Source organism: Acomys minous, assembly GCF_964271855.1.
Source record: "Acomys minous genome assembly, chromosome: 12".
Taxonomy (NCBI): domain Eukaryota; kingdom Metazoa; phylum Chordata; class Mammalia; order Rodentia; family Muridae; genus Acomys; species Acomys minous.
The window spans coordinates 105,209,508-105,232,631 of NC_140493.1; the positions used below are offsets into that span (position 1 = coordinate 105,209,508).

General features: G+C 47.3%; 1 protein-coding gene and 1 long non-coding RNA gene across 5 annotated transcripts in view; one reads left to right on the top strand and one right to left on the bottom strand.

Moving 5' to 3' along the window:
* The window catches only part of SLC39A11 (solute carrier family 39 member 11), a 393,631-nt gene that overhangs the window by 104,340 nt on the left and 266,167 nt on the right, over positions 1–23,124 (bottom strand). The gene's annotated exons all lie outside the window — the stretch shown is intronic.
* On the top strand, positions 2,088–5,057 carry LOC311578859. The gene is made up of 3 exons (XR_014772979.1): positions 2,088–2,359; positions 3,765–3,867; positions 4,647–5,057. It is a non-coding gene; the product is annotated as an uncharacterized lncRNA (long non-coding RNA).

A 23,124-nucleotide genomic window follows, 5' to 3' on the forward strand; every position in this document is an offset into this window, starting at 1 on the left:
GCAAATGTTTTCTTCCAGAACTGGACGTTCAGTCTAATGACACAGCGGCAGAAATGGCTTTGTTTCTGAATCATTCTGATGTCAGCCCAACTGAAGACACTTGTTATGGTTTGAATATAAAATGCCCCATGTGCTCCTATGTGAGCAGTCAGTCCTTGGCTTGTAGGGCAGTTTTTAGAAGGTTGGCGGCCCAGCTGGCAGACATAAGTAAAGAGGGAGCTTGAGGCTTGCACGCTGGCTCTACTTTTCCCGAGCTCTCTCGGAATCTTAGTCTACCAGGAAGTAAGGGCCCTAGCTGTATGCTGCCACAGCAACGAACTCTGCCATGCTCTCCCTGCCAAGACAGGCTGTACCTTTCAAGCTGTGAGCTAGAATACATCTATTCTACCAAAGCATTTTGTCAGAGGGACAAAGAAAAAAAATAACTACACCCCCACTCGCTCACCTCAATTAGTGTAGATTTTGAGCCAACCTGTGATTGGTCCTTGGGACCCGAACTTTCCCTTTGAATATCTGATTTACACCTTATTTACAGACATTCCATATTCAGCCTCCAGAACTGACTCTAACTAAAAAATTCTAGTTTTCACTCTACAGTGTAAGACTATATAATTAAAGCGACAAAACTCAAGTTAGCTTTAGTACCGTGACAAGAGTTTTGTGGGCCAATTAAGGCACCAGTTGCAGCAGGCAGGTGGATTGCTGTGAGTTCGAGGCCAGCCTGGTCTACAATGCAAGTTTCAGGATAGCCAAGGTTACACAGAGAACCCATGTCTTGAAAACAGCAAAGCAAGTAAACCAACCAACCAACCAACAAAACAAAACAAAAACAACAGTTAAACTGGAGTAGAAAAAAATGGTAAAAATCCTGATTCTCTATCGTGTTGGACCTAAAGCCACAGCCACTGCATTGAATGATCAGACCCTCGGTTCAGTTCTCTATTATCACAGGTGTTCCCAGAATCCTGTGCAGTGTTCACTGCAGCCAGTGTGCCGCCTGATCCCTAGCGAGAAGAGCAGAGTGGTCATTCTGCCTCTCAGCCCAAGCCCGTGGTGACACTGCCCTGCACAAGTATGCCTCCCAAGAAAATGACCAAGAATATGCCTGGGCTAAACTTCCAATGTTACTCTTGAAGGAGTAAGAGGCCTCTAAGAGGACAGCTCAGACAGTGGAAGGCTGCAAGGAAGAACCTCTATTAATAAAGGCTAGTGGTAGGGCCTGGTGGCACACAGCAGGGAGCCAGAGGTAAGTGGATCTCTGTGGGTTCAAGGCCAGCTTAGTCTACATAGTGTGCTCAAGGCAAGCCAGGCTGCACAGTGAGACTCTGTCAAGAAGGAGGCAAGGGGGTGCTGACTAGGGTCAGGTCTTGAGGGATAGTAAAGTGCTTGCTATGCAGGCATGAAGACTCGAGTTTGATCCCCGGAACACGCATAACAAAGCTGGGCACTGGGGCACGTGCTTATAATCCTAATGCAAGTAGATCCCTGAGCCTCTTGGGGTCAGCCATCAGCATCAGATCCTGTGCTTCCAGGCTCAGTGAGAGACTCTCTCTCACAATTCAAGGTAGAGAGCAATTGAGGAAGATGCCTAAGGTTGACTCTTAGCCTCCACACACATTAGTATACAGATGCATGTATATGTATTTGCACTTGTACACACACACACACACACACACACACACACACACACACACACACACACTCTTCAGCTCACTGGCCAGAGTAATGCAGAGGTATATTCATTTAATTTTATAGAGAGAAGCTCAAACCAGGCCAATTCCTTCCTTATGGTGCAGGAGACTAGACATAGCCTTGTACATGTGTGGCAGGGGCTCTCCCACTTAGCCACATCCCACACCTCAGCTTTCCAAAGTGCCCTCATGACTGGCCGAGATGGAACCCTCCAAACCTCTACATTGTGGCTTATGGAGAAGGAGGTGTGACATGGAGTGGGGGCCCCCTTTCCCAGAGCTCACATAGAAAGATGAGTTCCGGAACACTACTTTGTGAGCAGAGTCTGATGGTGTCTTCCAAAATCCGTCCTAGCCTTTTCTTAACTAAGAGAATACTGCATGTTAGAACTTTCTGGAAGGAAAAGCAAGCCTTCCTGCTCGAACCATGAGGAACCCTTATGCAAAATTAAAACACTAAAGGGGCTTGGGTGCCCAGATACACTGTGCAGTGTACCTATGGGCAAGGGACTGCCTGTCTCTGGACGTCTTTCACTGAGAAGAGTTTCATGTGACAGATGTCTATGTTTGTGGCCAGCACCTTATGAAAGATAGGAAGTCACTAGAGAGGCTGGATCAAGTCCCAGGTGCTTCATTCAGCATCATCTGCTCCCCCAAAATCCCTGAAGGTAGTTGCCCAGTTATATAGAGTAATTTCATTTCCAGGGCCTTTGTCCTCAGAAAGGATTTAAACTTATGAATCTCAATATTTGGGGTGGGGGTGGGGGCAGGGGTGGGAAACACTACCTGCAGTGTATTCTGAAAGGAATGAGCTTCAAGAGTGAGCTTTGGTCATCATTGGTAGGATCAGAGAAGTTCTTTCTCCTCTTTCCTGTCTCCCTTCTCTCTCTCTCTCTCTCTCTCTCTCTCTCTCTCTCTCTCTCTCTCTCCTCTCTTTCTCTCTCTCTCTCTCTGTGATTTCTTTTGTTCTTTCTTCCTGCACCCATTCTCCTGCCAGGAAGGGGGAAATCCATCCTGGCAAGAGTACATCCAATTCCCTTTCCTAATTAGAGGAAAACATTTGTAAAAGCAGAGACACAAGTGGAGCAGTTGCTTGAAGAGTGTTTGCCAATTACCTCCAAGCACAAAGCCAGCGTATTAAGGAAGGTGATGGGACTGTAAACAGCCCAGGCAGAGGGCGTCTGCCAACTGCAGCTGGGGGCTTCTAATCCTCTCACTCAGAGCTGGTCACGCAGGCAGGTGGAGGAGGAATACATAAACCCAAGCTCTCCAGGAGTCAGAGTCACAGAAATCTATCATTTCCCAACCAACGCTCCAGAAAGCCTAATGGCTGTAGGAGAGCATTCAAATAAATAACCATTTCCTGGTACTGCAGATTAGATTTCATACACCACAGCCCAGGACCAGCTTAAGTGGAGAGATATGAAGAGCGGGTCTTTATTCAAAAGCAAGATCTTCCTCTAATCCAGTAATAACATGCAAATAAGTTTTTCCAGGTTCTGTGCCCTGGGGAAGAAAACAGCTCCCTCGTGACCACCTTCTGGCCTTGACATTGAATGTGGTTGTAGTTAGCCCTGGCAGATCCTGGGGTCTCTTTCTCTCACAGGTTATCAATTGATGATGGTGGCTACGTCCATAGCCCACACAGCAGAGGCAAACCTGAACAGTTCTAGACAGTTCTGAGCCAAAAATACTTCCTTCAGAGAGTGATTTAATTTGTGATTGTTTTGTTTTGTTGGGCTTTTTTTTTTTTTAACTGAAAACTGTTTGACTTCGCCATGGAACAAAGGCCATATGCATCTGGCATACTCCCATAACGATCTTTCGCGAACATTTCTCTGAGCGGGAAGTGTGGGGTGTGAGAGCCATCACCTGTCACTCCCCACTCTTTCCCTTCTCTCTTCCAGCCACCAGGAAGCAGCAGTTCCAAGGGCATACAGAATATTTTGATATCAGGGATTTTATATTCACATATACATATTAATATTGAATAAGTTACCTAAATTCTGGCTTCTTTATTAAGAAGTCAGTCATTTGTGTTCTGGCCACATTTAATGACACTTCACTCAACAGTGAAGAAGCCCTGTAACGGCGTACTCTTGCTGAGGAGATGACTCAGTCGGCAAAGTGCTTGCCATACAAGTATGAAGAACTGCAGCGGCTCCACAGAACCTTGGTAGGTATCCAGGCATGGTGGCAGCATAGGTTTGTAATCCTAGTGATGGAGAGGCAGAGACAGGAGCATCTTCTAGGGCTCGTCGTTAGCCAGCTTAGCCTAATTTGCAAGTTCTAGACCAGTAAGAGGACCTCTCTCAGAAACCAAGGTGGACAGGTTTTAAGGGATGACATCTAGGTTCGATCTCTGGCCTCCCCATGCAAATGTGAGCTTGGGCACATACATGCGCATACACGTACAAACACAACTGAAATAAGTAAATAATAAAATTCATAATAAGTAAATAATAGATAAATAATAAAATTTGACTTAGGGATAGTCTCAATTTAGAGTAGGCTTATTGAATTATGAGCCAGCTGTGCATATCAAGGTTCATCTACTGCCTTTGTAACTTTGTACTTCAGTCCAGGACTGGCTGAACAGAGACGGCGCAGCATATTTATTTGTTTGTTGTTGCTGTCATAAACACCATGGTCAAAAGCAGCTTGGGGAAGGGAAGGAAAGGGCTTATTTGGCTTATATGCACCAATCAGACCTACCATTGAGAGGAGTCAGAGCAAGAACTCAAGCAGGAGCAGAGGCAGCAACATGGAGAGGTGCTGCTTACTGGCTTGCTCCCCAAGGCTTGCTCAGTCTCCTTTCTTATGGAACACAGATCTACCTGCCCAGGGGTGGCACAGCCCACATAGTAGGCTGGGCCCTGCCACATCATTATCAGGAAAATGCCCATGGGCCATGCTGACAGAGACAACTCCTTAACCGAGGTACCTTCTTCTTAGATGCTTGCATCAAGTTGACAAGAACAAACCAGCACGTCCAGGCTCTGCCACTGAGGTCCTTCCAAAGACCTGAAGCAGTTTGTGCCACTCCTGACCACCTGTCTCCATCCCCAAAGCAACTAAACCATAAGCAAGAGAAACCACTGCCAAGGCTCGACATCCGCGCACAGACAGCCCCCCGAGTCAGAATGGGACAGCAGCTCTTCTCAGATTAACAAGTGCCTGCGTGCACAGGAGAGCTCATTACAGAATAAACCCATGTGCTCTCTCTGCTTCTCAGTGGCCTTTTTATCACCTCTTTAGGGTATCTGACCCTCAGCGTTCCTCAGGACCCCAGTTGGTGCTCACTTTGCCTGGCTGGGACTCATCAGAATTCTAGCCTCTTGAGTCCCTGTGAGATTTCATTACACCACAAAGCACCCGTTCCTCTCCTCCACTCCCGCCTTTTGTACACTGTAGACTCATGGTCATACCACTGATGTAGTTGACAATTAGATCATCTCTGGCTTATATTCACTTTTATGCATTTCTGAAAGCAAGTTAACATCCTCTGTCTAGTCCTCCCCAGAAAGAGAGCTTAGGGGTTCAGCTTAGGGTTTGTTAAATTCATATTTTGATATCTGTGATGGGTAGTTTTATGTCAACTTGACAGAAGATAAAGTCATCTGAGAGAAGGGAGCCTCATTTATAAAAAAAATGCCCCCATAAGATCTGGCTATTAGGCATTTTCTTAATCAGTGATTGGTGGGGGAAGGCCTAGCCCACTGTGGGTGGTGCCACCCCTAGGCTGGTGATCCTGGTTCTATAATAAAGCATCAGGAGCGAGCCAGTAAGCAGCAGCCCTCCATGGTCTCCGCATTAGCTTCTCCCTCCAGGTTCCCGCCCTGTTTGAGTTCCTGTACCGACTGGGACAGGGAAATGTAAGCCAAATAAACCCTTTCCTCTCACGTTTGTTTTTTGGACATAGCATTTAGTCACAGCAATAAAAACCTTAACTAAGATAATATCTTAAACACCCAATGCATTGAAATGTGGTCTCAGCATTAGGTAGGCTAGGGTGAGGTCACTATTAAGCAATATGGGTTCTTAATGCATGATTAATGTCCTCATAAAAAGGGTAATGTTGGGGCTAGAGAGATGTGTCAGTGGTTGAGAGTGCATACTGCTCTTGCAGACTATCCAAGTTCAGGTCCCAGCACAACCATCTGTGATTCAGGGGGATCTGATGCCCCCTTCTGGCTCTGACATGCAATTGCATCCACATGCACATACCCACACACAGACACACTTCATACTCGTAATTAAATATTAAAAATAAAATTTAAAAACACATGCCAGACAGACACAGAAGGAAGAGAATGTGAAGAGCCATGGGGGCAAATATGTCCACTTACAATCCATGGAGGAAGACCTTGCTGTGTTTTAAGTGGATGTTTTGATCATTGGCTCATATGAAGATTTGGTCCTCAGCTGACTGCACTTAGGAAGATTGTGGAACCTTTAAGGGGTGAAGAAGGGAGTGAGGAACAGGGTGTCCTGTGGCTGGATACTAATGTTTTATAGCTCATCCCCACTTCCTATTTACTCTGCTTCTTGACTGCAGATGCAATGTGACCAGTTGCTTCCAGTTCTGGTTACCACATTTTCTATGCCAATAAGGGACTGGGTTCCTCTGAACTGTAAGCCAGACTGGGTATCTTTGAACTGTAAGCCAGAATAAACCTCCTTCCTTAAGCCCTCTTCTCGGGTACTTCACAACATGAGAAGTAGCTACTACAGACCTGATACAAATGGTTGACGTGGGACCACCTGAAGGAACTGTCTCTGTCTACTGCTTCACTTCAGATGCCCAGCCTCTAGGACCTTGAAAGAATTCTTTCCATGGAAGAAAACCATTTTACCTGGTCAAAGTTCAAAGGAAGTGTTTCTAAATTGCTTGACTTTGACCTTGGTGCATGGGTCCCCTCACTTTCCGATCCTTCCTCTCAGAGCAGAGACCCCAGAGGTAAATTTTAGGGTGAGTTGCAAAGAGCGAGCTCTAAAGCCAATGTCTGTGTTTCCTCTTCCTTTTCTTGTGATGAGCCTCATTATCCATCATTCTCCATCCACAGCAGCCAAACACAAACCCTGCTGCTGCCTTTAAAGTGAAGAACAGAGACTGTCCCTGAGCGGCACATGGTTCTGCAAGCCCCTTCCACCCGCCATCCTTCCCACCCTCTCCAAGTAACAGGGTAGTTTCCTGAACCGCATTTCAATCCTTAAATCTCTCCCACCTTGTGTCCATAGTTAAAATTATTGTTGGACAGCCGATTCCCCAACTCGGCCATGCCAACAGGGAACACCCTGGGCTGCAGCTCAGAAGCACGTGGTAACTTCTAATCAGAGAGCCCAGGAAGGTCCAGGACCACTCATGCCACACAAGTGCCACTTTGTCCACACTGACTGCAGAGAGCTCAGAAGTCTCCAGGACAGCTAATGCCACACAAGTGCACTTCATCCTCATTGGCCACAGAGTCTGACTTTCTGAAGTCATCCAGAGAATTTCCTAACACTCATGAAAAAGCAAGGGTATTTTTTTTTCTTTCTGACTTATTTTTTATTTAAATTTATTTATTTTTATAATTTATTCACTTTACATCCCTATTATAACTCCCTCCCCCATCTCCTCCCATTCTCACCCCTCTTCTATCTTCCCCCTAACCCCCTCCCCTAGTCCTCAGAAAGGGGTTGACCCCAGCCTATCAAGTCTCACTAGAACTGCCTGTATCATCTTCCTTTGTGGCTTGGGGGAAGTGATCAAAGAGCGGGCATCAGAGTTCATGTCAGAGACAGCCCCTGACCCCCTTACTAGGGGACCCACATGGAGACTGAGCTGCCTATTGGCTACAGCTGAGCAAGGGGTCTAGATCCTCTCCATGCATGGTCCTTGGATGGTGCATCAGTCTTCGCTGGCCCTCCTGGGTCTGGATTTGTTGGCTTTGTTGGTCTTCTTGTGAAGATCCTGTTCCTTCTGGGTTCCTCCATCCTCCTACTCTTCCATAGGACTTCCATCACTCTGCCCAAAGTTTGACTGTGAGTCTCAGCATCTGCTTTGATCCCTGCTGGGTGGAGCCTTTCAGAGGACATCTATGGTAGGCTCCCATCCTGTGTCCTGTTCTCTGCCTTCAATTGCTTCCAGTGTCTACTCTATTTTGTTCTTCTGAATGAGAATTAAGTATCCTCCCTAGGCTCCTCCTTGTTATTTAGCTTCTTTAGGTCCGTGGATTATAGTACAGTTATCCTGTATTATATGGATAATATCCACTTATAAGTGAGTATATATCATGCAGTCTTTCTGGGTCTGGGTTACCTCACAAAAACATTTTTTTTTTCTTTTGCAGATGAATGGAAGCCAGAAGAACTTAAAAATGTATGTAGAGAATTCTGGGTAAGGAAACAGGAAGAGAGAGCGCCAAGCCTTCAGGCACAGAAAGGATTATTGATACTATAGGTGCTCTCAATGTAAAATAAAAGTACAAGAAAATACAAGCTCTCCCTGTCTATACGGTCCACACTTCCTCCTCTTAAACAAAGCAGAGGTTTACTCTCCTCCCCAGGACAGGGTGAAGTTTTCAGAAGAGTTAAATTAAGAGTCTATGGGCCAAAAACAAAAACAAAACAAAGATTCTATGGGCCCATGACTACACATTATATGCTACTGTAATGTGCACCCAGGCATTGAAGGAGAGGGCCCATAAGTTCAGTCAGATGGCCTTGGGGGGGTCTGTGGTTCCTAATGGAGAAACTGCTCACTATTATGAACGATCATGGGAATCAAGTCAAGTGCACCACCTCAATGCACACCATGTACACTAGGAAAACACAGACAGTGACAAGTGTTGGTGAAAATGCAGACGCCTGAACCCTCCTAAGCTTCTGGGAAAATCTCAAATGGTATGCCTCCAGGCAAGCAGGACACAGAGATCAAGGGCATGGGAGGGGAGAGGGAAGGTGTAAAGGTCAAGGGCATGGGAGGGGGAGAGGGAAGGTGTTAGAGGTCAAGGGCATGGGAGGGGAGGGGAGAGGGGAGCTGTAAAGGTCAAGGGCATGGGAGGGGAGAGGGGAGGTGTAAAGGTCAAGGGCATGTCGAGCTGAAAGGAGGTGTCAGTGATGGAAATACTTTTTCTTCTTTCCTCAGAGAGGGGTGATCAGCAGGAAAAAAGACTTCTCTCTTGAGAAGCGATGTTGGGGGACTGGAGGGACTGCCCCGTGGTTAAGAGCACTGGCTGTGGACATGGATTCTACGACTAGCACCCTCATGGTGGCCCACAACCATCTGTAACTCTAGGTTCAGATGGGCTGATGCCCTCTCCTGGCCTTTGTGAGCAGGGCAAAACACCTATATACATAGAATTAAAATAAAATCTAAAAATAAAGTAAAAGAATTTAGCCTGGGGACAGAGTGCAGGGTGTTCGGGTGGGATAACTGGGACGAGGCATCTGGGCCACAAGAGGCTAAGGAGATGGAGCCAGAGTGCTTGATGTCTGACGAAAAGGGGGCCGGGGTAGTGAGGGACGGGGAGAGGCCATGACAGTGGGTGTGATCAGAACATCACCTGCAATGGGACGCAGAAGGTGGGGGCAGAATGGGCCCCTCTGAAGGACAACATGGAGAGACACTTAGCAGGATATTTGGAGTCTGTGATTTGGAGCTCCGGAGAGCAGGCCACTTTAATTAAAAACCTTTGCATTTTGTGTGGGGAAGGATCAGATGCATCTCAATGTCCTGCTGCCTCAGGGTGCACACAGTACTTACACCCCAGTTCTCTCCTCTCTGCTGTGACACCCTCATCCTCACATCAGCCCAGCGGCTGTGTGCCTTCCATGGCTATGTTTCGAGCTCCCCCCCCCACTTGGCTGAGCAATCGTGTTACTCTTCCAAAACACCCCGTGGATATGGCAGATGGACAGAAGTTGACTGTGTTCAGAGTGGTCACTTGTGGAGGAGGTTTGTACAGGACAAGAGAGGAGTCAGAAGCCGGGGTGGAGGGGCTCAGAAAACCCATGATCCTAACTGCTGCGGGGCCTTCAGGTAGGAGGGAAGAAAGAGATGGACAACAGAGAGCAAATAAAGCCACGGAGGCAAGAAATAGACAGACGGACGGACGGACAGATGGACACACACACACACACACACACACACACACACACACACACACACACACAGACTGTCAGCAGGCTTCCAATTAGCATGCGAATTTGGGGTTTATTCCTGGATGTCAACCCTCCTGTCTAGCATAGAAGGCTAGAGCAGGTGAGAGGGTTTTACTTTGTTCTTGTTTTCTTTTCTTTTCTTTTCTTTTTTTTTTAAAGCTTCACAAAGGATCTCCCTGAAGGTGCAGAGAAACTCTTTCTCCGAACCCTGAGTAATGAGAGACAGATGTCCAGGCGTGTGAGGATTGCCATCAAGCATGAAAATATGTCCAAGATGGAAAACAGAAAAGAGGACTCCTTCCCCAATGGGAATCTCCAGAGAGAAGTCTCAACAGCGCAAAAGGAGATGAGGGACTGCACACAAAGCCACAGCTCAAGGAGGCTATTTTGTATCACAACGTGGCAGAGGGAAGGCCAGACTGAAATGACCACCTAATTCTGTCTATCCTGGAAAGTGCTCTCCAGCAGAAATAATGAGTCAGAACTCGATGCCATGTTTGTCAACTTGGGGACCAGCTCGGCTGTGTTTTGAACAACACATCAATTCACTAGACATACAGAAAGGAAGGCATCTTCTTCAGTTGTCAGAGTAAAAATCCTTTACTCTTCAGTCCAGCAACCCAAAGAAAAGCAAGGGAATCTGTGGCTTGGTTTCCTTGACAACCTTATCTTCACTTCAGGCAACATCCCTGTCTCTAAGCAACAGGGCAATCTTCAGAATTACCAGGAGGTAAACCCAGCACTTACCCCAGTCCTCCAGGACGAAGTAGCCCAGGGAAGAGTGGCTGACTGGCACCTCACAAGGCAGAGCCCGAGGAGGCTAGGAACTGGTCCGTATGCCCAGGTGTTTCCCCAGACCCCATGCATCACACCATCGCCCCCAAGTTCCTTGGGTACACGCTGTCCTCTTTGGCTTACTCTTGGGACGGGAGAGTGACTTGTCAACTAATCATCTAATGCAGCCCCATTCCTAACACAAAAGCTCCACATGGCCTCGAGTAGAGGGGAGAAGAGGAGGCTGACCCTAGAGGACAGGGCATGGAAGGAAAGCCAAGATGTCACTGTCACCACGACTTAACTGATTTCGCAGACAAACAGGTAAGCCTGGAGAAAGGAGTTTGATTAAAAGAAGAGAGGAGACGCCTATGTTGCCGTGTTGACATTTAAGAAGACCTCGTTTGCCCTAGAAAACAGGACTCGGAGCGTTTGTTTTCTACTGCCGTGCTCCCCGATCCCTGGGCCAGGAAGAATGTCTAAGGCTATAAAAAGGAGGGATAAGTGAACAAACTCTTGAGAGGTGACAGCTGTGAGCCAGAGAAGCAAGCTGGCGAGCGAAGCTCCACGGCTGGGGGACATGGAACAGGGAATCAGAAGGAGCCAACATGGGGTATTTTCAAGTGTTGCATCTCATAAGCCAGAAACTACTATTCATCTCAATCCTTTAGGTCCCAAGCCAGCTCACATGCATGACTGTAGCCGCTTTCACAGCCCCTGCAAAGCCCGGGCCAGGCGGGAGCCTGGAATGTTGCCCCTCCCTTCACAGACCTGGCCACCTCCACTCAGGGCTGTTCTAGTACGCACTCACAGGAGGCTCTTTCACAATAAGACGCACACTACAGAGCCTGAGTCCAAACTCTGATTTATCCTTGGTACTGAGAAATTCTGACAGTCTAGCTTATTATCATTCAAATAAAAGCCTCAAATTTCAGGGAGTACAGTGAATTGCTTTTTTTTTTTTTTTTTTTTTTTTTGGTTTTGGATCCCCGCCTGTGACAGTTAATACGACTGTCAGCTTGACATGATGTAGACTCACCTAGGAGACAGGCTTCCAGACATACCAGGGAGGGATTCTTGGGATGACCTTAGCTTTTAGGCATGCCTGTGAAGGGGGCAGCACCATCACCTGCCCTGGAATCCTGGACTGAATGGAAAATAATGAGGATCATCAGACTTCATCACGTGTGCTTCCTGGCCGTGGGTGCGGTGTTGGTCTGCTGCCCTGCACTCCTACGGCTGTACACTCCACGCTATGGTGGACTGGAGCCTCAGACTGGGAGCCAAAATAAACCCTTTCTTCTGGAAGTCTGTTTCGTTGGAGTATTTTGTCACAGCCACAAGTAACTGAAATACACCCCACTGTTCACTCTTTCTTGAGTAGAATTACCAAGAGAGTAGATTAATTTTCAGTCATCACTCCCATTCCATTTATCATATATAAGCAGAGGCTGCAAGGCTGAGAAGTAATCTGAACCTTTGCAATGGGCTGCAAAGATTACATTGCCTAGGGGCATGCGTGGAGCTGTGAGCATTAATATACAGTCATCAGAAAGGGGAGGAGTGGCAATTACTGTGGGTTGTCAACCTTACAGGTTCTAGAATTACCCAGGCGACAAGTCTCTGGGTGTGTGTGAGTGAGGTTCTGGATTGGGTTAACTGATGTGGGTGTCATTATTCCATAGACTGGGGTCCCAGGTTGCAGGAAAAGTTAGTCAAGAATGGATACGCATTCTTCTCTGCTTCCTGGACACAGATGCAACGTGTCTATCTGTCTCACCTTCCGCTGACGTGACACCCACCTCGATAGACTGCACCTGCAAACTGGGAGGTCATGTAAATCTTCCTTCCCTGAGCTGCTTTCGTCAGGTATTGTATCACGGCAGGGAGAGAGGCACCAAGACAGTGAGGGAGCAAGCCCTGCCACAGGCTGTTGTCATTTCAGACAGCTGGACATAACCAGCTTTAGCACAGGACCCAGCACAAAACGAATCAGACGGATAGTCCCAGAGGCTCCCCCAGCAGCAACTGCTAGGGGAAGACTGAACGAGGGTAACAAGGGGTCAGATCACATCTAAAACACACAGGCCACAGCATTGTCTATTTGCTCAAATACAGAGCCACTGCAGGGCAGCTGGTTCGAAATGGCACAGCAATCTGGGGTTTCTGGGAGCTTAGATTCATCACAGCTCTCCCCGTGGGGGTTGGGAGGCTCCACACAGACTCATCTCGAGAAGATTCTCTACACCCTGGGTCTGTCTGTGGCGGGAAAGGCTGTCCTCTCTCCCAAGCACTCATACTGAGCTCATGTCCCAGGTCTACTGGCCATGCCTACAAGTCACACCCATCAGGTCCGAGAGGCATTCGTACTAACAGGAGGACTCCTGGGGCAGTCACAGCCCCGAAGAGCAAGCGAGGGAACAAACAACAGAGCAGGGAATCGACCTAGGAGCACGATTAAATGTCATTTGCACTCAATTGTTTTTCATCCGAGAAAGGAGAAAATGGCATTTGAAGATCCACTAACTAATTGTTATTAGTTGAACATAAGTAACACTGTCATTATTCCCAACCCCACATCATAAAAGCCATCCAGGGAACGCAGGCAAACCGAATAAACAAGGACTTATTAAATGCATAATTAATGTGCATTAAGATTAGCATACATGAATAGGAATCAGCTGGGGCTGTTACAGAGCATGAACCCTGAGCCTTATCAATTGATTAAACGTGTTATCTGCTGTGGCTTGGGAACAAATTAGAAAAACCACCTAGCAGGGGACAGGGAAAGAGACTGGAAGCAGGGGAGGTGGCTGCTGCTTGGGGAACCTACAGCTAGCTCAGGTGCTGAGTGTTTTCATGATCGAACCGTCTAGAAAAGGCACGGCTCCACTTACAGGAAAGCGAATCACGCTCTTGGCAAGGTCATCACCTCTGGCCTAGGGTGGACCACCCACAGGGGACTCTGGGATTACTGAAGGGATGAGGAGCAGCCTGGCATTTGCCGTATGGTTGGTCCTCTGTGTGGCTTCTCATATGCATCTCATGCAGCCTTGCCCAGGGACAGTCACCATCAAGAGTTGGGGATGGGATCTAGCAGAAAAGGACACCCCTGACACCTAGAAGGCAGGCCAGTGCTGTGGCTACCTGAGTGGGATGACAGAGGACCATCTGGTACCCAGACCTGGCCTTCACCTTTGTGCATGGTGTTCTCACTGTCTCCTCTAAAAGCCCCTGGTGGAGGTGGATCTTGCCAACTTGATGGAATCTAGAATCTCAATGGAAACACACCTTTGGGAGCATCTGCCAGGGTGTCACAAAAGACATTTGAGTGGGTACAGAAAACCTACCCTGAATAAGAACACCACTATTCCTCGGGCTGGGGTCCTGGACCGAATACAAAGGAGGGAGATGGGTGAGCACCAACCTCCATCTCCCCCTGCTTCCTGACTGTGGCCGCCTCACACCCATCCAGCACCCATCACCCGGCTTCCTCGGCACGATGGGCTCTAGCCTTCAAGTTCTCAGCCATAACCAACCTTCCTCCTTGAATTTGTTTCTTACAAGCCAGGAGAAAAATGGCTGACACCCTTCTAGAGATGACAGCCATGCTCCCATACAGCTGACACCATCAGCATGAAGGGACAACTCTTATTGGCTTTCGTTTGGCTTTTTTGCTCTGGTTTTTTTTTTCCTGCAGTACTGAGAGTGGAACCCAAGAGCTCTACCACTGAGTTACATCTCCAGCCCCAGACAGCAGCATTCCTAGGAGTCAAAGTGACTTGTTTGCTGCCTCATCTTCAACTGCAGAAAAGAACCCATATTCTTGCTCTCAAGGCTTTTATGTTGATTGTGTTGACTTCCTATGATGACCCACCTCATCTGTACAATGGTGATTTATTTATTTTAAGACAAGGTCTCTCTATTATGTAGCTCTGAATATGCTGGAACTAGCTATAGAGACCAAGCTGGCCTTGAACTCCCAGGATCTGCCTGTCTCTGTCTATGTGAGCTGGGATTAAAGGCATACCCCCAACACACCCAGTTTTGACCAATGTTGACACGGATGGGTGTGTAAGCTCAGTTTCTTCTCTTAGACTGAAAGCTCTTTCACTGCAAGAACTCTATTGTATCCCCTTCTCCCCTTTTAAGCACTGGGAACAGAAACCTTCACCATGGCAGCTTCTAGGCAGAGTTTTCTGTGGAGTACTGGAAACGTGGCTAGCATCCCTGAGAGAACAGATTATTTCATTTGATTTTAATTAGGATAAATGTTGACTGAAGATGCGTGCAACACTTATTCATTACACACAATTGTGTGTGTGTGTGTGTGTGTGTGTGTGTGTGTGTGTGTAAGAGAGAGAGAGAGAGCGATGCAACAGTGCATGTGTGTGGAGGTCAGGAAAAGGCCTTCAGGAGTTGGTTCTCTCCTTCCATTTTGTCTCAGGGAGGGCCACCCTGATGCATGCTTCAAGCTTCCCCGCCCATGAGCTGCAAGGCCATTCTCTTCTCCCCACCTTCCACCTCACTGCATGACTGCTGGGATTGTAGGTACTCGCTATAACGTTTGGGTTTTCACATCGGTTTCAGGGATCTGAACTTGGGTCGCCAGGTGTTTGGGTGGCAGGTGGTTTTTACACCCTGAGCTACCTCCTTGATCTACCACTCTGTTTCAGAATGACTAAATTTCTCTTTAACCATTAAAATTCAGCATCCACATTGATATATGCCATGGACATAAAAACACCCACTTCAAAACTCTTAAGTTTTCCAAATTTTAAATATAGATTCCATGTCGAAACAGTAGTGGTGTGGCAACATTTGATGAAATGTATTCTGTACATTAATTCCATTTTCCCTTTGCTTCTTTTATTTTATTTTTTAAATTGATGCCCACGGGATATTTTATAATAAATGACATGTGGGCATATGTATAAAACATATGCCTATCCACATCTTTCCTATATCATCTTTCCTGGCTACAAGAGAGTTTAAAATTTCACATTGTACTCTTCTGTATTTCTTTTTTTAAAGTTTGATTTCATTGTGTGTGCATGAGTGTTTTACTCAAATATGTACCACATGCATGTCTGGTACCCTTGGAGGTCAGAAGAGAGTTTCAGATCCCCTCAGACTGGAGTTATGGATGCTGGGGGTTGAACCCAGGGTCTCTGCAAGAGCAGCTGCTCTTAACCACTGAGCTTCCTGTACTGCAGCGTGAGGCAGGTGTGTGTCTGCTGCACACCGCAAGTATTCAGAGTGCACTGAAAAGATTATTTCCACTCTTCTCTATTACCAAAATAAGTGCCTTCAGGTCATATATCTGGATTAGAAACATAATCAGTGGCAAGGGAATAAAGTGGCAACATGGGAATGAAATTGTGACAACAAATGAAAAAAAAACCCACTCTTTTGAAACTGACAAAAGTGTTATACAATGCTTGGTTTCAAAATGGGACAGTAGTAATTCAGTAATTCAGTAAGAACATATGTCACTGTTACCAAGGAAATACAGGCCTTAGCCTCTCTAGCAGCCAATTACTGAAAGGTATGCACAATAAATGACCTGAATTGTCTTCACAAGAGAGGTGAAGAGCTTCTAGAAAATGTGTTGTCCAATAAATGTCTTACATAGTAGCACTGGGTGATAAGCTGGGCAACGTTCCTAGCAAAGACTTGAGACTAAGTACCACAGTGTTCTCCATAAGAGGGGACCCCCTCCTCAAAACCAGAGTTTAGGGGCTAATTTTTATGTAGGAGTAAGATGACATGCAGCCATTATGTTGTCTCAGCCAGGATGGACAGGTGCCTATTTGAATGTTCAAGAGAATGAGGAGCAGGAGGAGGAACAAGAGGAGGAGGAGCGGGAGGAGGAGCAGGAGGAGCAGGAGCAGGAGGAGGAGAAGCAGGAGCAGGAGGAGGAGAAGCAGGAGCAGGAGGAGCAGGAGGAGCAGAAGCAGGAGGAGCAGGAGGAGCAGGAGCAGGAGGAGAAGGAGCAGGAGGAGCAGGAGGAGCAGGAGCAGGAGGAGGAGGAGGAGCAGGAGGAGAGTTCTTGTCATTCTTGTTGCAGCCTTAGACCAGCATTGGACATCATGACTCAGAGCCTGCACGAATTTTCCTGGACACGCTGTCTGAACCCATGTCTATCCTCCACCCAAGAATAAAACAGAATTGGGTCAGGAGGTTCAGCACAACTTGCCATACAAGCAAAAGACCCTGGCATCAACCCCAGCATCAGATAAATTAAGTGTGGTTGCACACACTTGTAACTCAAGGAAGAGAGCCAGGAGGACCCAGAGCTCAGGATCCTGGCTAGAAGATGAGTTTTGTGTGTTTATGTATGTGTGCACTCATGTGTGTATGAATGCACATATTAGTGCAAGTACACACACATGTGTATGTATGTGTATAAAGACCAGAAGCCCATGTCAGGACATGTTCAATAACTCCCTAGTTTGTGAGGGAGCCTCTGACTGAACCTAATTCTCCTAGATTTAGCTAGACTGGAGCCACCAAACTCCAGGGATTCTCTTGTTTAAGATGAGCATAGTGGCTCATGCCTATAATATACCTGAGACGCTGAGTTTCAGGCCAGGCTGGGCTACAGAGTGGGTTCAGGCTGTCTTGGGCTATAGAGTGAGACCCTGTCTCCAAAAAAAAAAAAAAAGTTCAGTAAATAAACTTAAAAAGCCAAACAAACAGAGCCCTATTTGGGCCCTGTTTGGCCATAGTAAAGGAAGCATGAAGTTACCCAGAAATCAATACAAATGGCAAATCAATACAAAACCCATCTTCCAACTAGCTTACTTTGACCATAGGAGGTAGGAGAGTGACCTAACAGAGCCAGTGTGGACACTAGTCTTGATTTTAACACAAATCCAAGTATAGCCTTAGCTTGTGGCTATGGCCAGGAAGCAGGGCTCTAGAGTCCTGTGTGTCCACAGCCCTTGGCAGTGGTGGTGGCATCTCAGCTTGCCTGGCACTGAGTGATCACATGGGATCACACAAGGGACCCCGGAGCTGCAGTTTCATCCAACAGCATCATCTGAAAGCGTGCTCTTGGCTTCTGCTACCGCACACACCCAGGAACACAGTATGTCGAGCAAAATGTCATCCCCAAAGGAGCCCATGCTAATTATAATGTCACGTCTCCCACTGAGGTGCAGATAATTAGAGGAGAATATTACAGTGTTTTCAAACTCCTGGAGTAAATGAGAGGAATCTTGCAGCAACCTGCTGGAGATAGAATTAAAGTGCTCTGAGCTGTCCCCCTTGAAAGTCACCTGACTAGGACTGGAAGATCCCTAAGGATTAAACTAAGGTGCTCCAGAGGAGGTGGGGCGAGGGAGGGGAGCAAAGGAACTCCTGTTCATCAGGCCTGCCTTAAAGCCGGTGACACAGCAGGTGGCCTGACTGTTGGAATAGCTGTTAGCCCATTTCATCCTGAACTGCAAGGTGAGACATTCTCGCCAATTAACATCACCAACACTGAGATGCTCAGGCCCTTGGCCAAAGTCACATGGCTAACAAGACAGTTGGCAGCTGCAGGAGCTAACTCCTGGCCTTACTGAGTCTAAAGTCTGTACCTGTCCAACCCTGGTGGATCCTGGACCACCCTCACCTGCTGGTGACGGATATATGGAGGAGATAGCTCTGGGGCAACCCTCTGTGGAGCTCCCTCCATGACAGCCCTGGCTATAGAAGTGGCCTCCCATCCAGGTTACCCAGCCTGAGCTTGCTGAACAGAGCCCGGGACATCTGGAGCGAGGAGTCCGCCAACACACCCGGCTGGTGCTGCAGACACAGACGCTAATATTTCATGTCGTTAAAAAAATTAAAATAAAAAAGCAAATCATGTTCTCTGAACTTTTTGGAGATAGCTGAAGCACTTTGCCATTCATCAGTAGAAAAGAGGCCAAGAACCTCATCAAGCCAGGAGGAAAACAGGCTGAGAGCCTGCGCCACCTGTAGTGGCTGGCTGTGTGGCCTTAGGCTCCATCTTTGAAGATCTGCACCTCTGTCTTACTCAAGAGAGGACAAATGTCTAAACACCAGCATGGAATACTTCCTGTGGTGTCTAGAACTCCCAAGGTTGGGTAAATACTTTTTATTATCATCAATAATTCAAGATTGTACGTGGTGCTTACCTGTTGGCTGGGCCTGCATCACTGATTGCTGAGAATGACACCCAATGTCCGGAATCAGAATGTGACTTAGACGTGATTACAGCATTTTTTCCTGGGAAAATTCGTATCTAATAATAGAGTGTTCTACACTGCCTTTGTCCCAGGAAAACGAGACGCTATGCTTTTCTCTGTAACTACTGCCCTCTTGCAAGCTGTGGCTCTGCCCTTGTTCTGAGTGCTGGCCTTCCAAAGCTACTCTTGCAGCACACGGGGTGCGGGGGGGGCAACGTGAACACCTGACACACACAGAAGCCGGTGCCCTAAACCGTGATCAGCAGCAGCAGCCTGACTTTTAACAGTTCCACAAATCATCCAGACTCCATGGAAAAATCCAAACCCCAGAGTGGTCAGTACTCCTTACTGCTTAAGTACTATGAGACTCAGATATCCCCAAGGCCAGTACTCCCTTGAGTGCTGCTGTGGTCCGTCCTCAGTTGCAACATCCTAGAACATTCTAGAAGCTATGAGGCTGGTGGCATTGAACACAGTGGGAGGAGCTTACCAAAGGAAACAATGGACTTCAAAGACTGAAAACGTTTCTATGTGACCTGGCAGCTCCATCCCAAGGTAAGTAAACACTGGAACATGTCCACGCAAAAACACACTCCTGCTTAACAGGGCAGAACGCCCTTGAGGTGATGACTATGTCCCCAGTGACACGCATCCACACGGATGCTACTTGCTTCACTCCTATGACAAAAGCAACTTAGGAGTTCATTTTGGTGGGTGCTTTGAGAGGATGAAGTCCTCCAGGGTGGGGAAGCCATGGCGGTGGGAGTGTAAGGCAGCCGACCACACTGCATTCATGGTCAGGAAGCAGAGAGAGATGGACACTGGGGCTCAGCTCACTCCCCTTTCTGATTCCGCCCCCAGCCCAGTGGGGGATGGGTGCTCCCCACTTCGTGGAACCTCGCTGCAAAGCCAGTGGTGTGTCTCCAGATGCAAGTCCCATTGATAATGATCAGCTGTCACATCGCAGAATGAAAGACTGCCTAAGTTTAAAGCAGAGGCAGAGCTAATATAAATGCTACAAAATGAAAGAGTGAAGAAACTAGATGCAGCGGACCACATGCGTAGCGCATGACACCGTGGAGGTGAAGCCGAGCTAGAAGCAGGCCATTGGGTCCCATCGTTGCCTCTGTCCAAGGTAGACCAAGATACTCTGTTTGCCGTGCCTCTCCCACTGTGATGGGCTAAATCCATGGAAACCATGGGCCAAAACAAAGCATTTTCCCTCTGAATCCAAAATCTGTTCCGCACTTAAGTGGTTTCTGTAAGGTACTGAAGTAACAGAGGCACACACGTGATGGATACGGCAACACCCCATGGCACCCTCACTGCACACACACATGAAAGAAGGCCAAGTAAGTATCTTCTGAGTCCCCCCCCCACCCCCCACCCCCCCAGCATCCCCCCACCCCCACCTCCACTGGCCAGGGCCAGGGAATAAGTGACAGAATGCACTCAGTGGGTCTGGGGAATCATTTAGAAGCCCAGCAGCCTGAGACTAGGAAACCAGGACGACAGCTAGAGCTCAAAGGAGAGTCCTGGGGCAAGAGGAAAACCCCGGAAGACGCCAGCTAATGGTCTCTGGCCAGCATTCCGATGATCGCTTTGGTTTCTGTGGCTCAGCCAGTGGGCATGACTAAAACATCCAAGTTTTGGTGCCTGAGCCTATTGAAGTTGCCCTCTTGGCAAAAGAGAATTATCAGACCTCAATTCTCCTGAGTTGTCTAGGGGAGGCTCTAAACACAGTCAAAGGTTCAAGTAAGGAGGTGGTGGGGGAGATCAGACACAGAAAACAACAGGACACGGATTAGAGTGACAGCAAATCAGAATTTCTTGTTAACAGCTTAAGGACTGATTTAAGAACTTTGACCTCCATCACCTTAGGCAAATAAGTCATTATAAGCCATTATGTTAGTAAAAGGTTGTTAAAGCAGCCGTAGTTAACTAATACAGTCCTTCATCCTGTTTCCAACACAAAAACGGTGCCAGGAGACAGCTTTGAGGAGGTCATTAGGTCATGAGGATGGAGCCTTGAGGAATGAGATTGGTTACACACAGACACACATGCATAGACACACATGCACACACAGACACACACATGCATACACAGACACACAGACACACACACCCGTGCACAAATACACACAGACACATGCATGCATACATAGACACATGCACATGCATACACAGGCACATACATGCACACACAGACACACACGTGCGCGCACACACAAACACAGACATATACATGTACACACAGACCCACACAGATACACAGACACACACATACACATATAGACACACACACATGCACACACAGGCACACACAAAGACATACACACATAGACACACACAGACACACAGACAGACATACACATGCACACAAAGAAACACATAGGCACACACAGACACACATAGGCACACATACATGGACACACAGATACACAGACACACAAGCAGAGACACATACACACATAGACACATACATAGATATACATAGACACACACACGACACACATGCATGTGGAAACATGACACCCCAGAGAATTTTTATTCTTGTTCCACTATGCAAGGACACCAAGCTACCCCAAATAAGATCATCTCTACCTGCACTGTATGAGGACACCAAGCTAGCCCAAATAAAATTGTCCCTGTTATATAACTTCTGACTTTACTTTGGTGGGCATGTTGAGAATCAGGGGTCCCGAGCAGCTTAACTCATCTGGGGATCCCCTTCCCCAAACCACTTGTATCTCACCACAAGAAATCGTGGTTTTTTTTTCCACAGGGAAGTTTGGATCTAAATCTTACAAAACCATGAAGAAAATAAACATTAGTTATAACCCAATCCCTCAGGGACAGCCAGCCACTGTTAATATTTTGTTCTTGAGTTCCCTGAAACTAAAATCACTTCTGACTCAAACCCCGAGCATTCCTTTTGAAGCCATTATTAGAAACTAGCAATGATGACAAGTCAAATAATTAAAATCAGCCGCTGTGCTGTCCTGGAGACACAAGCAGCGGCCCCCAGGTCTCTACAGCATAGCACCAACTGTCAAAATGAACTTGGCTCTTGACTCTAAGGAGAGGGGATGGGATAATAAGTTACGCACGCTCCGCTGTGGGTCTCCATAACCAACCTCAAGTGTGAAGGCACGAGGACCTGCAAGTCATCCCCAGAATCTGTGCAAGAAGCTGCGTGCGGCAGCATGGCCTGCAGTCCCAGAGCTGGGCAGATGGATGTGAGCGTATCCCTGCGGCTTACAGGCCAGGCAGGCTAGCCTCATTACTGAGCCCCAAGTCCTGGGGAGAGACCCTGTAGGCTTTGAACTCTTTCAAACCTACTTTACCAAAACATGTGTTTACATGCACTACAACACCCTGCCTCAAAGAGGGAAGACTGACTGAGAAAGACACCGATATCAACCTCCAGCTTCCATTTCATGCCCATGTGCGCAACACACACACACACACACACAGACACACACACACACCAAAAATATCTATCCTTTGCCCACCTGGTAGCCAACACAGAGAGAGAACTAATTGTTTAGCTCTTGAGTAGCCTCTGCGCTCCTATAAAGGAGGTAGGAAGCAAGTGTTCCTGGCCTTCCTAGTGTTGGGGTACAGGCTGGCTGGAGCTCCAGTGCATGCTGTGATACCGGGCTGATAACAGAGCCTGACAGTGACCTTCTGAAAAGATGCCCCATCTAACAGGAAAACACACTGACTCAAACAACTGAGTATATAACGGTACATACAAGCCACATCAGAGGGAGACACCACACGGGCCTGCTGTCATGACACTGCCTTGCCTCAAGTCCAAAGCATTGGAACCAGATGACTGAAGACAAGCTACGCCCTTTTTTCTTTAACTGGATGTCTCTCACAAACATGAACAGTAACCAACAGAGGTCCACAACTTTACTGGAGTCAATGAGGACCATGGAGCAGGTAGACTCAGGAATTCATTTGCCCTCACATGTAGGTTTTGCACATTAACTCAAGTGCCTTGGGTAAGCACGGATGCCCTCATGTGTGTGCACACACTCCAGAGCCAAGCCACCCACTAATAAGCCTTCTTTCTTTTCTCCACATTACAATACAATTTTTCAAACAAAATGTCATCTTCAGGATGTACAAAACTGAACCAGCAAAGACAAAAACTTCAACAACAAGAAAAATCAATTATCCATTAAGTCGCTGTGGAAAGTCTATCTGAAAGCCCAGCGTCTTGGGGAATGTCAAAGCTGCACCTAAATTTTTAATAAACCATAAAGGATGGTGTGAAAAAGGAGACCTTTTCCAAGGCAACT